General features: G+C 46.7%; 1 pseudogene; it reads left to right on the plus strand.

Moving 5' to 3' along the window:
* LOC112079123 (protein O-mannosyl-transferase TMTC2-like) overlaps nucleotides 1-14,930 on the plus strand; it is a 30,302-nt pseudogene that overhangs the window by 9,936 nt on the left and 5,436 nt on the right.

Here is a 14,930-nt window from a genome sequence, read left to right on the forward strand (position 1 = left end):
TCTCCACTCTCCATCACTCTACCCTGGATCACTCTCCCACTCTACCCTAGATCACTCTCCTCGCTCTACCATCACTCTACCCTAGGATCACTTCTCCACTCTAACCTACCCTCACTCTCCTCTCTGGATCTACTTCATCTCACTCCCTCACCTACCCGCCTCCGCTCTCCACTCCACCATCACTCTACCCTAGATCACTCTCCACTCTCCCTAGATCGCTCTCCCACGCTACCATCACTCCCCTAGATCACTCTCACTCTACCATACATCACTCTACCCTGCATCACTCTCCACTGGATCCTCACTCTACCTAGATCACTCTCCATTCTAACCCTAAAGATCACTCTCCCACTCTACCTAGATCACTCTCCACTCACCCTAGATCGCTCTCATACTCCAACATCAACTCCTACCCTAATCACTCTCCACTCCACCATCACTCTACCTGAAGATCACTCTCCACTCTAACCCTAGATCGCTCTCCACTCTACCACTAGATCCCTGTCTAGCACAGTGTTCTGCAGGGCTGCCAGTCAGGAAATTGAAATGGAGAGACAGGTATCTCTGTATTCTGTTCATGGGGAAGCAAACTAATTTGTCCGCTGAGGTGATTTAGTTTGACAGTCTATCTGGAGCCATGTCAGGCTTTTGACTTAGCCAATTGCTGAAGGTGAAAGCTGGTATTGGCAACAACTTTGACGCGTGACGAGGAAGACTTGGCACAGGGAGACGACTTTAATCATCCAAATATCTTCTTAATTCTACCTATCACATATGATAATTCTCCTCATCTTTGATTCATGTAATTGAGGAATATGTGTTTAGAATGACTCATTCTGGTGGTAGTAGAACAACCTGCGTATGGTCTTCAGTTTCCCCCCCAAAAAGAGATTTCCCCATATTATCTCCATGAARCGAAGCTATTTGATGTGCTTTAAGCAGATAACATCGGTTTAATTCCATTCCAACACCACAGCTCCAAAATATGCAGGCAATCCTAATGTAGATGTGAATCAGGATTCGAAGGGAATTCAAACTAAGCTGGCTATAATAAGTCATGTCCCATGTTGTGTTATTCTATCACTAATKACATTATTAGAAGCCCTTCCTGATTGCATGGTTGAGATTGCTGTGCCGTGTCGGCAACATTCTTGGGATGACGCGTGGTGGGGGCCTGAGAAGAGGGAGAGTGTTTGTTCAGGTGAGAGGGGGGCTGTCATCTGGGCCCCGGGGATCGGCGCCGCTGCGCTGGGATCAGATCTGGGATTCTCACGGCTTTGAGAACAGAGACATTCTCCGAGAGAAACTGGTCACGTTCCAACTGAAATTGGGGTCAGGGGTTTAATTTAACGGAGGAATATTTATTTTTTATTGGTGGAATGACGAGTGTTTTTAGGAATGGAGGACTGGAAATGGGTYGGGCTCCATCTGCCTTGTTATCAGCCGTGCACCTGTTGGAGATCTATTATAGAACTCTATTCATCAGACACTGGGAGCACTGGAGCATGTCATCATATCAGAAGTCACAGGCAGGGAGAGAGCAGCGGTGAGGTAGCTTCCATGCAACCAGCAGTTTTTACATTGTGCTGTGTAAATACTCTCTTGGTTGCATGGAAGGTAGTGGTGAGTCTGCTCTCACCCGACTCACTGTCCCTCCGCTCTCCCTTCCTCCTCTGAGAAAAGGGGACAGTCTTCCAGCTGATGGGGAAACTTAAGTCGCACTGCATTATTTTTTGCCTCATGCACCAATTCATGTTTTACTTCCTAATGCCAGAGAAAGTGAAATATACCTCGATATTAAAAAAGACACAAGCAGCTAATAACAACAGGTCATAGAACAAATTGCTATACTCATTAATTGCAGCTGCAGTGCTGGTTTTAGCATGAGTGGAAGTAGGGAGAAACATATTTTATGGCTTATGAAAGTGTTGAACAAAGTGTTGGCAGTGCTGAGTAACAACAACATGAACTTACTCATAAAACAGCAGCTCTTTGCTCTCTCTAGTCATGGTTTTGAAATCTCACAGTATCAACTCTGAGGTATTTGATTGGCCAACGGTAGGCCTATAGGTGCACTTGATTTGCTCTCTCGGCTTGCCGGGTAGGCGGAGTTCTACATTCACACACATGAAATGGTTCAAAATGGGAACACTTTACTTTCCCGGGGATAGGACTGCTGAATCAAGTGCACCAACAGCGCAAAAACGAATAAAAAAAATAGGAATGCAAGGCTTTATCATTGGGTTTTGTACAGAAATGTTTGGTGATCAACTAGGATGCTTGGATCACGATCGACCGGTTGGTGATAGATAGAAAGGAAAGTCACAGAACCCATCATACAACATCTTTGATACGAGTCTTCCTCTTATTATAAAGTGTCAGAGAARMCATTGAGTCATGGGTCTCTCTACGACCCCTTTCCTCTGACCTCTGAATGTTGACCCCCCCATACAGTAGGAGAGGCCGTATCGCCCATGACCTGTGACCTTTAACCCCTAACAGGAGAGGCCTACATGAGGCTGAATAGGCTGGAGGAGGCGGGCCACTGGTACAGAGAGTCGCTCAGGGCCAAGCCAGACCACATCCCCGCACACCTGACCTACGGGAAACTCCTGTCCATCATTGTAAGTCCCTCCTCTACCAACCTCTTTAAGGCCAGACAATTCCTCACATTCATTGATTACAGCTGCATAAAAGTGMMTTTTTATTACATTTTTTACAACAGAACACGACAAAAGACAGAAACTAGAGATGCACTGATGTGGATATTCTGGGATATCTGATATTTCTTTGCAATATCAACCAATACAGACATTTCTGTTTCATTTGATGTCTTTTTTTTACCATTCTAGTACAGATACAAACAAAATGTCTATGTTCATAAGGCTAATAAGAAAATATGTAAAATAGCCTAAATATGGGAAAGGAGTAATAATTTGTATTTTCATAACAAAGTAGAAAGTTCAGGACAACTCAAGGAAGCGCATCAGGTATGATCTGATGTGTAGAAAATAATATTTGTATTCCTTTGAATCAATTTCTGCCAGTCATCCCGTGCAGAATCGTGCAGTTTTGACACGTTTCAGATATGCATTGAAATATATGTGACCGGTTACAGGGTCTGAGGCGTTTGACGCTAGTTCCTACTTACGTCAGAATACTWTCAAAGTAGAATTCAGAAATGTTACGTTGCCATGGAAACCATATGATTACAATCCAAATGAGAGGAACCAGATGCTTTGTGTGACCCCCATAGCATTGGAAATGTTCGGTTCAATAGCACCTTGGCCCTCTTCTATCTCTGCCTCTATGAGAATGATCCTTGTATAATATAATGTTGAGATAATGGAGAGAAAATGATGGTTGGACAGCATTAAGATTCCCATGGGGCAGTGCGTGAGGACATACTTTTCAGAAAATGTTATTTTATAGAAGAATCGAGCTTCGACCCCGGGCGAGATAGACATGTCAGACCTGTAGGTGTAGATATCATAATCTGGGTCTGTGTCGTTGTCCACCTGTTTAGKGAACAAAACAGCCCACTGCCAAGTGTCATAATAAAATGTATGTTCAATTTTGTTAGAGGAGTAGAATCCAACCCAGGTGTAATAGAGTTTRTTCTTCCAATCAGTGAAGGTCTTCTTGATGAACAGGCGAGCGCAGGCGTGGCCATCTTTAGTGTAGAGCTGCAGACTGACATCAGAGTCAACTGGAGGTATGTTAACAGGAATCTTCCGGTCAGAGTCATCATACTTAGGGCTGCTCATGATGACAGAGTGCAAGTTGATCAGGAGCCTGACCTGCAGGCCGGGGTTTAGGTATACATTGGCGTCGAAGCTTCCGTAGCTGCACGTGCCAAGGGGGGTAACAGAGGTCATTTTATTGTCCGCGTAGAGGGCTACCATCATCCCCACATCCAGCAGACTCCTTGGGACGTTTGTCCATWTAATTCTGGCGTACCCGTTGTTCCAGTTTTCAGTTGATCTCACCTCCAGCTTGATGCCAAGACACTCCATGTGGTTAGCAACCTGAGTATTTTGAGTATTTGCACATTTACCCCCACACAGCTGTTTAGTGAATTCCCTCATGGAGTATGTCTCTGAGAAGGATCTGGAGTGCGTATTGTAGCCGGCAACATACAGAAACACAGACACACTGTCCCCCCAGTTGTTAGATAGGCTCTGGATTTCTCTCAGGAGGTTGACACTTAGGAGGAAGGTGTTATCAGGGTCGTACTGCTTGCTGCGGGGGTCGTCTTGTGGGTAGTGCTGTGTTATGTAGACTGCCTCCACCACAATCCCCTGCATTTTGAGGATGATTCTGTCCCTATTGTTCTCTATGGACCAGGGCATGAGGTAATAGCTTTGAGTGACGTAAGGAGGTAGGTGCCAAGCCCTCGTGGAGACTGTGTGTTGAGATTCCCTACCGTGTAGGAAGCAGGTTCCTTCAGGGATGCAAGCACCTGTTTAGCGTTATCGTACCACTGGAAGCCCCAGTCTCCCCTTGATGGCACAAAGACTGGTGTGATTAGGCTGTTGCTGTTGGTGTTGTTTTTRCCAACGAGGACATTGTTAGCAAAATGGTGGAGTAGCATCAGGCCATGGCGTGGGAAGYTGTGGCCAAATTCAAAGTTCMTGAAGTTACTTATAGAGTTGAGAGTTGGYGGATCTGCAGAGACCAAAGCCAGGGGAAGCAACAGGTGGMAAGAKCAAATAKGCTTTTTCTCTCCATGGTGAACCTGTTAGAAGGAGAATGACTGTCGAATGTCTGTCTCAATCTACAGAGATGAGTGGGAAGTCCTGTAGGTCCAGTTTAYATTGGGAGTGTGCTATCCCTTTCAAGGGGCAATCTGCAGTTCAAACAAGAACACATCAGTCAACCCACCACTGTTTTRRTAAAGGGAGTGGCTGTAACCACTTWAAAATTCATAGACAGARCTGTTGATGCAAGGAMTGGCCATYCATGATATCAAAAGGATAGTTTTAACCATGTGTTRAGGCTATACAGTGTTTGTTAACAATTACACTGTTTACAAACATTRGAGTAAAACAAGCTTATATTTTGGGTTCTGATGRGGTATGACAGTTGAACTAAGCTCATGAGGCATTTATACAGTAAGTTTTATTCTTTAATTTAAAATCCCAAAATAGATTTAGTAATCGCAGATTGCCTCTTTAAGAAAGGCCTCTTCAGTGTTAACCGCTAATTACAGTAGCCACAGCACAACGGATACAAGACCACTGCTGTSTGATGGAAGTGACTGTCCAACTCTTACCTGTTCCTTGTGAACTACCTCAGAATAGCCCTTAACTTCTTCTCTCAGTTCTAAACGAAATGCGGCTSGCTTATACYACACAGGCACACACGCTCTCACCAAGCCAAARCTAGTCGAGCAGGTAGGCAGTGTGAGTTCTCAGAATGATGCCACGCCTTAGAATGGTTTGCATGGTGACCGYGTTGTGAGATTCTTTGTATACAGGCCGTGGCTGCGGATTGGACTTTTTCRGGAACGTTAGTCGCCAACTAATGATCCCGAAGCTTCTGCGGATGACGTTCTGYGCATTAGTATATTTCTACTTYATGTGTAGAGAACAGGCTACTCAGGTGAATRGTGCTTGTTTAATAAAGTTAGATCAACGCTGAGTCAATGTCTGCCAGATCACATAATGTAGTATTCTACATAACAGAACCGGATATAACAGCATAGTATACTGTTACTGTAAGACAAAAACACCACCGCATTCAATCGTGAAGGATCATTCTTCAAGTTTTAACTGTGAAGCATGCAGCATCTGCATACCAACCATTGGATCGTGATCATTTTTATTTTGATATACATTTAGATCTTGTTGAGTTGTACAGTGTTGTCTCCAAGTAGCCCAGGTGTTGTCTCAAGTAGCCCACGGTGGTTGTCTCCAAGTAGCCTACGGTGTTGTCTCCAAGTAGCCCACGGTGTTGTCTCCAAGTAGCCACGGTGTTGTCTCCAAGTAGCCCACGGTGTTGTCTCCAAGTAGCCCACGTGTTGTCTCCAAGTAGCCACGGTGTTGTCTTCCAAGTAGGCCCACGGTGGTTGTCTCCAAGTAGCCCGGTGTTTGTCTCCAAGTAGCCACGGTGTTGTCTCCAAGTAGCCCACGGTGTTTGTCTCCAAGTAGCTACGGTGTTGTCTCCAAGTAGCCACGGTGTTTGTCCAGTAGCCCTCGGTGTTGTCTCCAAGTAGCCCACGGTGTTGTCTCCAAGTAGCCCACGGTGTTTGTCTCAAGTAGCCACGGTGTTGTCTCCAAGTAGCCACGGTGTTCCCAAGTTAGCCTACGCGTGTTGTCTCCAAGTAGCCACGGTGTTGTCTCAAGTAGCCTACGGTGTTTGTCTCCAAGTAGCCCACGGTGTTGTCTTCCAAGTAAGCCCCGGTGTTGTTCTCCAAGTAGCCCACGGTGTTGTTCTCCAAGTAGCCCACGGTGTTGTCTCCAAGTAGCCCACGGTGGTTGTTCGTCCAAGTAGCCCACCGGTGTTGTCTCCAAGTAGCCCACGGTGTTGTCTCCAAGTAGCCCCGGTGGTTGTCTCAGTAGCTACGGTGTTGTCTCCAAGTAGCCACGGTGTTGTCTCAAGTAGCCCACGGTGTTGTCTCCAAGTAGCCCACGGTGTTGTCTCCAAGTTAGCCCACGGTGTTTCTCCAAGTAGCCCACGGTGTTTGTCTCCAAGTAGCCACGGTGTTGTCTCCAAGTCGCTCGGTGTTGTCCAAGTAGCCCGGTGTTGTCCAGTAGCCACGGTGTTGTCTCAAGTAGCCCACGTGGTTGTCTCAGTAGCCACGTGTGTCCAAGTGCCCACGTGTGTTGTCTCCAAGTAGCCCACGGTGTTGTCTCCAAGTAGCCCACGGTGTTTGTCTCCAAGTAGCCACGGTGTTGTCTCCAGTAGCCACGGTGTGTCTCAAGTAGCCCACGGTGTTGTCTCCAAGTAGCCCACGGTGTTGTCTCCAAGTAGCCCCGGTGTTGTCTCCAAGTAGCCCACGGTGTTGTCTCCAAGTAGCCTACGGTGTTGTCTCAAGTAGCCACGGTGTTGTCTCCAAGTAGCCACGTGTTGTCTCAAGTGCCGGTGTTGTCTCCAAGTAGCCACGGTGTTTGTCTCAAGTAGCCACGGGTTGTCTCCAAGTAGCCCACGGTGTTGTTCTCCAAGTAGCCCACGGTGTTGTCTCCAAGTAGCCCGGTGTTGTCTCCAAGTAGCCCACGGTGTTGTTCTCCAAGTAGCCCACGGTGTTGTCTCCAAGTAGCCCACGGTGTTGTCTCCAAGTAGCCCACGGTGTTGTCTCCAAGTAGCCCACGGTGTTGTCTCCAAGTAGCACGTGTTTGTCTCAAGTAGCCACGGTGTTGTCTCCAGTAGCCCACGGTGTTGTCTCAAGTAGCCACGGTGTTGTCTCCAAGTAGCCACGTGTTGTCTCCAAGTAGCCCACGGTGTTGTTCAGTACCACGGTGTTGTCTCCAAGTAGCCACGGTGTTGTCTCCAAGTAGCCCACGGTGTTTGTCCCAAGTAGCCCACGGTGTTGTCTCCAAGTAGCCCACGGTGTTGTCTCCAAGTAGCCCACGGTGTTTGTCTCCAAGTAGCCCACGGTGTTGTCTCCAAGTAGCCCACGGTGTTGTCTCCAAGTAGCCCACGGTGTTGTCTCCAAGTAGCCACGGTGTTGTCTCCAAGTAGCCCACGGTGTTGTCTCCAAGTAGCCACGGTGTTGTCTCCAAGTAGCCCCGGTGTTGTCTCCAAGTAGCCCACGTGTTGTCTCCAGTAGCCCACGTGTGTCTCAAGTAGCCCACGTGTTGTCTCCAAGTAGCCCACGGTGTTGTCTCCAAGTAGCCCACGGTTGTTGTCTCCAAGTAGCCCACGGTGTTGTCTCCAAGTAGCCCACGGTGTTGTTCCAAGTAGCCCACGGTGTTGTCTCCAAGTAGCCCACGGTGTTGTCTCAAGTAGCCCACGGTGTTGTCTCCAAGTAGCCCACGGTGTTGCTCCAAGTAGCCACGGTGTTGTCTCCAAGTAGCCCACGGTGTTGTCTCCAAGTAGCCCACGGTGTTTGTCTCCAAGTAGCCCACGGTGTTTCTCCAAGTAGCCCACGGTGTTGTCTCCAAGTAGCCCACGGTGTTGTCTCCAAGTAGCCCACGGTGTTGTCTCCAAGTAGCCCATCGGTGTTGTCTCCATGTACATTATACTATGCTGTTATATCTGGTTCTGTTATGTAGAATACTACATATGTGATCTTGCAGACGTTGATCTAACTTTTAATAAACAGCACCATTCACCTCAGTAGCCTGTTCTCTACGCATAAAGTAGAAAATATACACATGATCAGAACATCATTCACACATGCGCAGAAGCATCACTCTTTGGTCTGGCAAACACTTGGTTGCTTAAAATACAACAACAAACAAAGCCTCACCTAAAATGAAATGGACTTGAACTTGTCCAATAGGAAGCTCATTTTCACCACGACCTTGTTAACCAATAGGGCTTATATAATATATAATATAGCTATATGCACTAAGTATACCAAACATTAGGAACATTTTCCTAATATTTATCTGCCACCCCTCTATCCCTCAGAACAGCCTCAATTCATTGGACATGGACTCTACAAGATGTTGAAAGCATTCCACACAAGAAGGCTTAAAACCTCTTAACCTGTCTCCTCCTCTTCATCTACACTGATTGAAGTGGATTTAACAAGTGACATCAATATGGGATCATAGTTTTCACCTSGATTCACCTGGTCAGTCTATGTCATGGAAAGAGCAGGTGGTCATAATGTAGGTATTGTTAACCACTAGACTACAACACTTTGACACTTTTAAGACCATTCATGAAGTTAGTTAACAGATAGAAAAACGTTCTMCAGCTGCACTGGAAATGACCTCTAACATCATTACCATCAATGTAGCTACAACCTGCCTCTATTCTAATCCATTCACTTCACTCCTTGTCCTCCAGTGTCCTTCCTGACTGTCCACACAATCTCAAATAGGCTTTGGCTCACACAAAGCGTGATGAAGCAAAGCAAACTTTCATCTTGGTAATAATCACAGTGGTTACGTATAATTASACCTMGGCCYGAGGGCTGATGAATAGTGAGTGAGTTTGGGCCCGGCCAGTTCATCCCATTGATTTCCCTGTCTGGGCCAGAGGAGTTGTGATCATTGTAAAAAGCCTGGGAGTTGATAGATCAAGACTGAGCTGCATGTTGAGCAGACAGCGGCCCAGATCTAAAGCCATTTTGGAGTTGTTGAACCTTGATGGGTAAATGAATGCTTTTGTCTTTGGTGGCCTAAAGGAAAAAGACACGTAGGATAATGGTATGCAAATGCAAGATGGGTTTTTTATTTTAGGCTAATTGCATTTTTTGGAGATATTTGAGATAAAATAGCAGAGAGACAAACATCTGCCACTATAAACTTTGTTCATATGACAACCAAGGAGACAATGGATTGAGGAATAATTATTGTCTTAGGGTACAAGCTTGGAAAAACAGACCTGTCAAACTATCAGGCTCTCCGCTGGGTGTGTGATTGTCTCAAGGTCACAGCCATAGGGAATGTCTTTATGGGGAGGTGTGTGTGTGTGTGTGTGTGTGTGTGTGTGTGTGTGTGTGTGTGTGTGTGTGTGTGTGTGTGGGTGTGGGTGTGCGTTTGTGGTGTGGTGGTGTGGTGTGTGATGAAGTGCTCCAGCTAGGCCTGCTGGGTCCAGTATTTCCTTCCCAGACTTCTCCCCTACAGGTTTGGCTGTTTGTTCTGAGGTGCACTCTGCCCCCCAACCCCCTTCCATCCACCTCTCTCATTCACTCCCACAGTGTTTTGGGGAGAGAAAAACGTGCGTGACAACATGTGTTCACAGCTGACTTGGGTTAGTTAGGAGGACTTTATGGAGAGGAACCCTGTTAGAACCCACTGAACCAGTCCTGCTGAGCCCTTGTGAGGAGTTTGACCTTCTGTTCTTCTCCTTCCACAGCCTGAGGTACTAGGAATCTACAGGAGGTTTTGCTCTTCAGCGTACCACATCATCCATCCCATCTCTCCTTCTATCCTCCTCACTGATATCGGAGGGGTTACAGCTGCACCCCTAGGGGTCCGGTCTGGGCTGAGGAAGGGTCTCGCTCCCAAACTCACTAATTTCCCCTTTTCCTAATCTGATTTGAGTTCCATTCCCCCAAACCCCCACCCACAGTCTCCCTGGGTTCAGACCCGAGTCACCACAGCACAGCTGGACATCTGCTGGGTCCCCCAGGTCCCTACATCCGGGGCCCTGAGCCACGAGTGGCCCCTCATAACAGAGCCCTTCAACAACAGGAGATTAGGACACGACCAGACCCGGGACAATGGGCTGCCGGACAGGACTTAATGCAATTACCCCGCTTCCTTATTAAATCCCTCAATCAGGGAGAGATTTTGGGCCGTCTTGCCACGGCGGACCTACGTATTGATAATGCAGCTGGCTCATAAGGAGTCAACCGACTCGGGGAAAGGGTCAAAGTGTCAGACTCAAGTCCCACCTCACCCTGACGTGTACTACAGTACGTGACTTCCCTGTTTCATTCGTAAAGAGTCATGTACTTTAATGGGGTTAGTGAGATTGTATAGATTTGTGGTTTGTTCTTTGTTCAGTTTGGCTTTGAACTCTTCATTCACAGTAACCAGGAGCCTAGACTGAGTGTGYGTCGGAAATGCCCCCATAATCCTGATATAGTGCACTACTTTTGACCAGGGCCTTTCTTTAGGACACAGCCAGACATGACCAGAAGAGCCCTATTCCGCCCGGTAACTTCCAGTTCCTGTCTCAGATCATCTCCCTTGGACATACATCACAGGAGAGTGTTGTCGCCAGGCGGATGATTACACAGTGCAGTGCAGAGTCCTGACGTGTCCTACCAAGAGCTAGGCACCGCTCTCTGTTGGAGGGCCTCTCTCCCGTTGCCGGCGCTGATGTTATTTACGAGCTCTGTGGCTGGCTACACTCGGAGCCGGAGCCGGCGCTAACGCTAACCACTAAAGCCCTCTGTGGCTGGCTACACTCGGAGTTGGTGCTAATGCTACCCGCTAAAGCCCTCTGAGGCCGGCTACTCTCTCCCAAGACAGGCTCGAATACGCTAGATAAGAGGGTCAGAGGAATAAAAAAACAATCTCATCAAGAACTTAGGATAAGACCCAGATGCAGACAGCTAGAGTCACAGATGTTTATTGACCCAAACAGGGGGCAGGCAAAAGACAGGTCAAAGGCAGGCAGAGGTCTGTAATCCAGGGCAGAGTCAATAAGGTACTGAACAGCAGGCAGGCTCGGGGTCAGGACAGGCAGAGGTTCGTAAATGGGTCAGAGTCAGGCAGGTACAGAACGTCAGGCAGGCTCGGGGTCAGGGCAGGCAGAATGGTCAGAACCGGGGAAACTAGGAAACAGAACTAGAGAGAGCAATGAGATGGGAAAACACGCTGGTGAGACCTGACAAGACAAGATGAACTGGCAACAGACAAACGGAGAACACAGGTATAAATACACAGGGGATAATGGGAAGAGATGGGTGAAGACAAGCACAAAGACAGGTGAAACAGATCAGAGTGTGACAAACCTAGCRTTCATGTACATTTAACGTTACCACCTCTCGCAATCCTCCAAATGCGACATGGCCCAGTCCATTGAAGGACCACAGTATTGTGTTTAACAGTCCACCTTCTGACACTGCGGCTGGGAAAGGAGCCAGGGAAAATATGACATCAAATCAAATCAAATGTATTTATATAGCCCTTCTTACATCAGCTGATATCTCAAAGTGCTGTACAGAAACCCAGCCTAAAACCCCAAACAGCAAGCATGCAGGTGTAGAAGCACGGTGGCTAGGAAAAACTCCCTGGAAAGGCCAAAACCTAGGAAGAAACCTAGAGAGGAACCAGGCTATGAGGGTGGCCAGTCTCTTCTGGCTATGCCGGGTGGAGATTATAACAGAACATGGCCAAGATGTTCAATGTTCATAAATAGACCAGCATGGTCAAATAATAATAATCACAGTAGTTGTCGAGGGTGCAACAAGTCAAAACCTCAGGAGTAAATGTCAGTTGGCTTTTCATGGCCGATCATTGAGAGTATCTCTACCGCTCCTGCTGTCTCTAGAGAGCTGAAAACAGCAGGTCTGGACAGGTAGCACGTCCGGTGAACAGGTCAGGGTTCCATAGCCGCAGGCAGAACAGTTGAACTGGAGTAGCAGCACGGCCAGGTGGACTGGGACAGCAAGGAGTCATCATGCCAGGTAGTCCTGAGGCATGGTCCTAGGGCTCAGGTCCCCGAGAGAGAGAGAGAAAGAAAGAAGAAGAAGAGAGAATTAGAGAGAGCATACTCAAATTCACACAGGACACCGGATAAGACAGGAGAAGTACTCCAGATATACAAACTGACCCTAGCCTCCCGACACATAAACTACTGCAGCATAAATACTGAAGGCTGAGACAGGAGGGGTCAGGAGCACTGTGGCCCCATCCGATGATACCCCGAACAGGGCCAAACAGGCAGGATATAACCCCACCCACTTTGCAAAGCACAGCCCCCACAACACCATAGAGGGATATCTCAATCACCAACTTACCATCCTGAGACAAGGCCGAGTATAGCCACAAAGATCTCCGCCACGGCACAACCCAAGGGGGGCGCCAACCCATGACATAAAGTCATCTGGACAATTAGTTGTCTTCTTCTTTCATTTAGAGCGAACACGGGAACGATGAGATAGTTAATGAACCAAACCTAATATGCCCAGTCCACTTATTCTATGTAGAATGGCAAATCCATAGCCAATATGGAAGCAATCAGTGCTGAAGCGTGAACAATGGGGAGGGGGGACCGTACACACAGGCAGGCGGTATCGCTTTCAGTTTGTTGCGAGGCTATAGTGCGATACACACTCTCTGACAGGAAAAAGTGATAGTGTGACACACACACACTCTGCTGCTGGGGGAAAGGGGTTTGGAGCGTTCTCTATAGAGTACAGTTTCTGGTTTACAGTTGAGGCCCTGCTACCACGTGTCAACTCATGCATGAAAGCGTAGGAAAATAATCCGTAGCAGATGCAGAGTAACTCAGATGATTGTTGTTGCCCTACAGGATATGGTGATTGTTTGAAACAACCTGGCACATCAGGGCATATGGAACGGTTGTTCAAATTTACTGCTGATTTCCCCGTCCACATTTCGACTGTGAAATATTTGCTAAATCTCATTTACGAGAGAGAGTGGGTGGTTTCTGGTTTCTCCTGCATGTTCAATCTTCTACCATATGCAACTCACGTCTGTTTTGGGTTTTGAGTAAATCTAATTGCAGGCCGCACAATTACGCCCGTACCAGAAACAGGAACCACTGCGAGAGCTCGCAATCAGCTAAATCGCAAATTAATGACTGATGACTTGTAACTGATCACAGTAGCTATCAAACGTTCCTGTTTTGTCTCCTAGGGGCAGAAGACTGAGGCAGAGGGTTACTACCGAGAAGCCATTCAGCTGGACCCTTCCAAAGGAAACTGGCTACAATGCATTTTGTATGTTACCACATCATATGAACGTACTCGCACATTGCTTCATTTGAGCCAGTCCTGCCGGGACAGGATCCGGCACCTCTCCGTTTTGAGACTGATTTGTTCTGAATATTTGCCTATGCCGTACCTCTCTAGTCTATGCATAAACATTTACTTTTTATAATGTACTAATTTAGTTGCCTCTTTCGTCAATTCTACTGCCTGATATTCTAATATGATCGGGTTGCGCCGGCCTGAATTTCCAGTATGATTGTGCCTCATTGTATCCTATGCTTGAGACCAACTCGTGGCTGTGTGAGATGTGTGCCTGTATCTCTCACAGAACTAGAATGAAGATTCACTTTCTATGATCTCTCTCCCTTCTCTCTGCTCTGATAACATGAGCCGCAACTCTCATCTCTCCACGTTGCGAACTTCAAATATTTCAATTTCCTTAATAGAATATAGCCAGGCGAAGAGTTCTGGGAGGCTGTCAAGCAACCCGATAAATTGAAATACATTTGCCAACGTTATAGAATTACTGCTGTCTGTTCAGAAATAATTGAAACCATTCAGAATAGCCTACTACACCATGAAAATGACWATATTTTAGTCACAGAGGATCAATAGCGTCTTTAAAAATGTGCCTAGCTGTGGATTGTGTGTAGCCCAATAACAAGGCATAGCCTACAGTCCGGAACACAGCAAACCTGTCAGTGAACAGCATGCAGACAAGACAGGCCTTTCACTATATTTCAAATACAATCGCAGGAAAACACAGGTTGGAAAGAAAATGGCTCCTGCTGAAAAGAGAGGACTCTAATCTGTCTGCTCTAGGCTAACAAAATATTTGATTAATTTCCAAATATTGTTTTACAAAGTAAAGCAAGAGATATATAGGCTTTTGGTACGAACGCATCGGCAATCACCGGCAAGAGAGCTGCGCATCATTGGGTCAGTCAGTGACACTGGAAAGCATTTTTAGGACTAGTGTCCTCCTCATATTATAGCCTACAATATGTGTCTCCACACACCTAGGCCTAGGCTATTGATGGATTCAACACAGTCGTTTTTATTTATCTCAGATTCTCAGTTTGTCAGTGTCAAAGTAGCCTGTCATTTYGCTCATTTGTGCRGCATTAAAAAATATTCAGCCAAAGTCTCCAGTCATGTAAAATGACATAGAATTGCATGAAATGCGTTTAAAAAAGGAMAAWWWWWTTCCGGACCCTAGACTATTAAAATATTACCCATTTGTGCAACTTCTGTATGCCACTATGCAATGTGATGATATGCATGCAATGATTTATTATAAAGGTGATTTTTTTCTCATGCGTTCCGTTACCTCAGAGCTCCCCAGGTCACCCCCTCTGGTGCTCACATTTTGTTCCGGCACCTACCGATTTACAAATTAAGC

Source organism: Salvelinus sp. IW2-2015, unplaced genomic scaffold, assembly GCF_002910315.2.
Source record: "Salvelinus sp. IW2-2015 unplaced genomic scaffold, ASM291031v2 Un_scaffold6965, whole genome shotgun sequence".
Lineage (NCBI taxonomy): Eukaryota > Metazoa > Chordata > Actinopteri > Salmoniformes > Salmonidae > Salvelinus > Salvelinus sp. IW2-2015.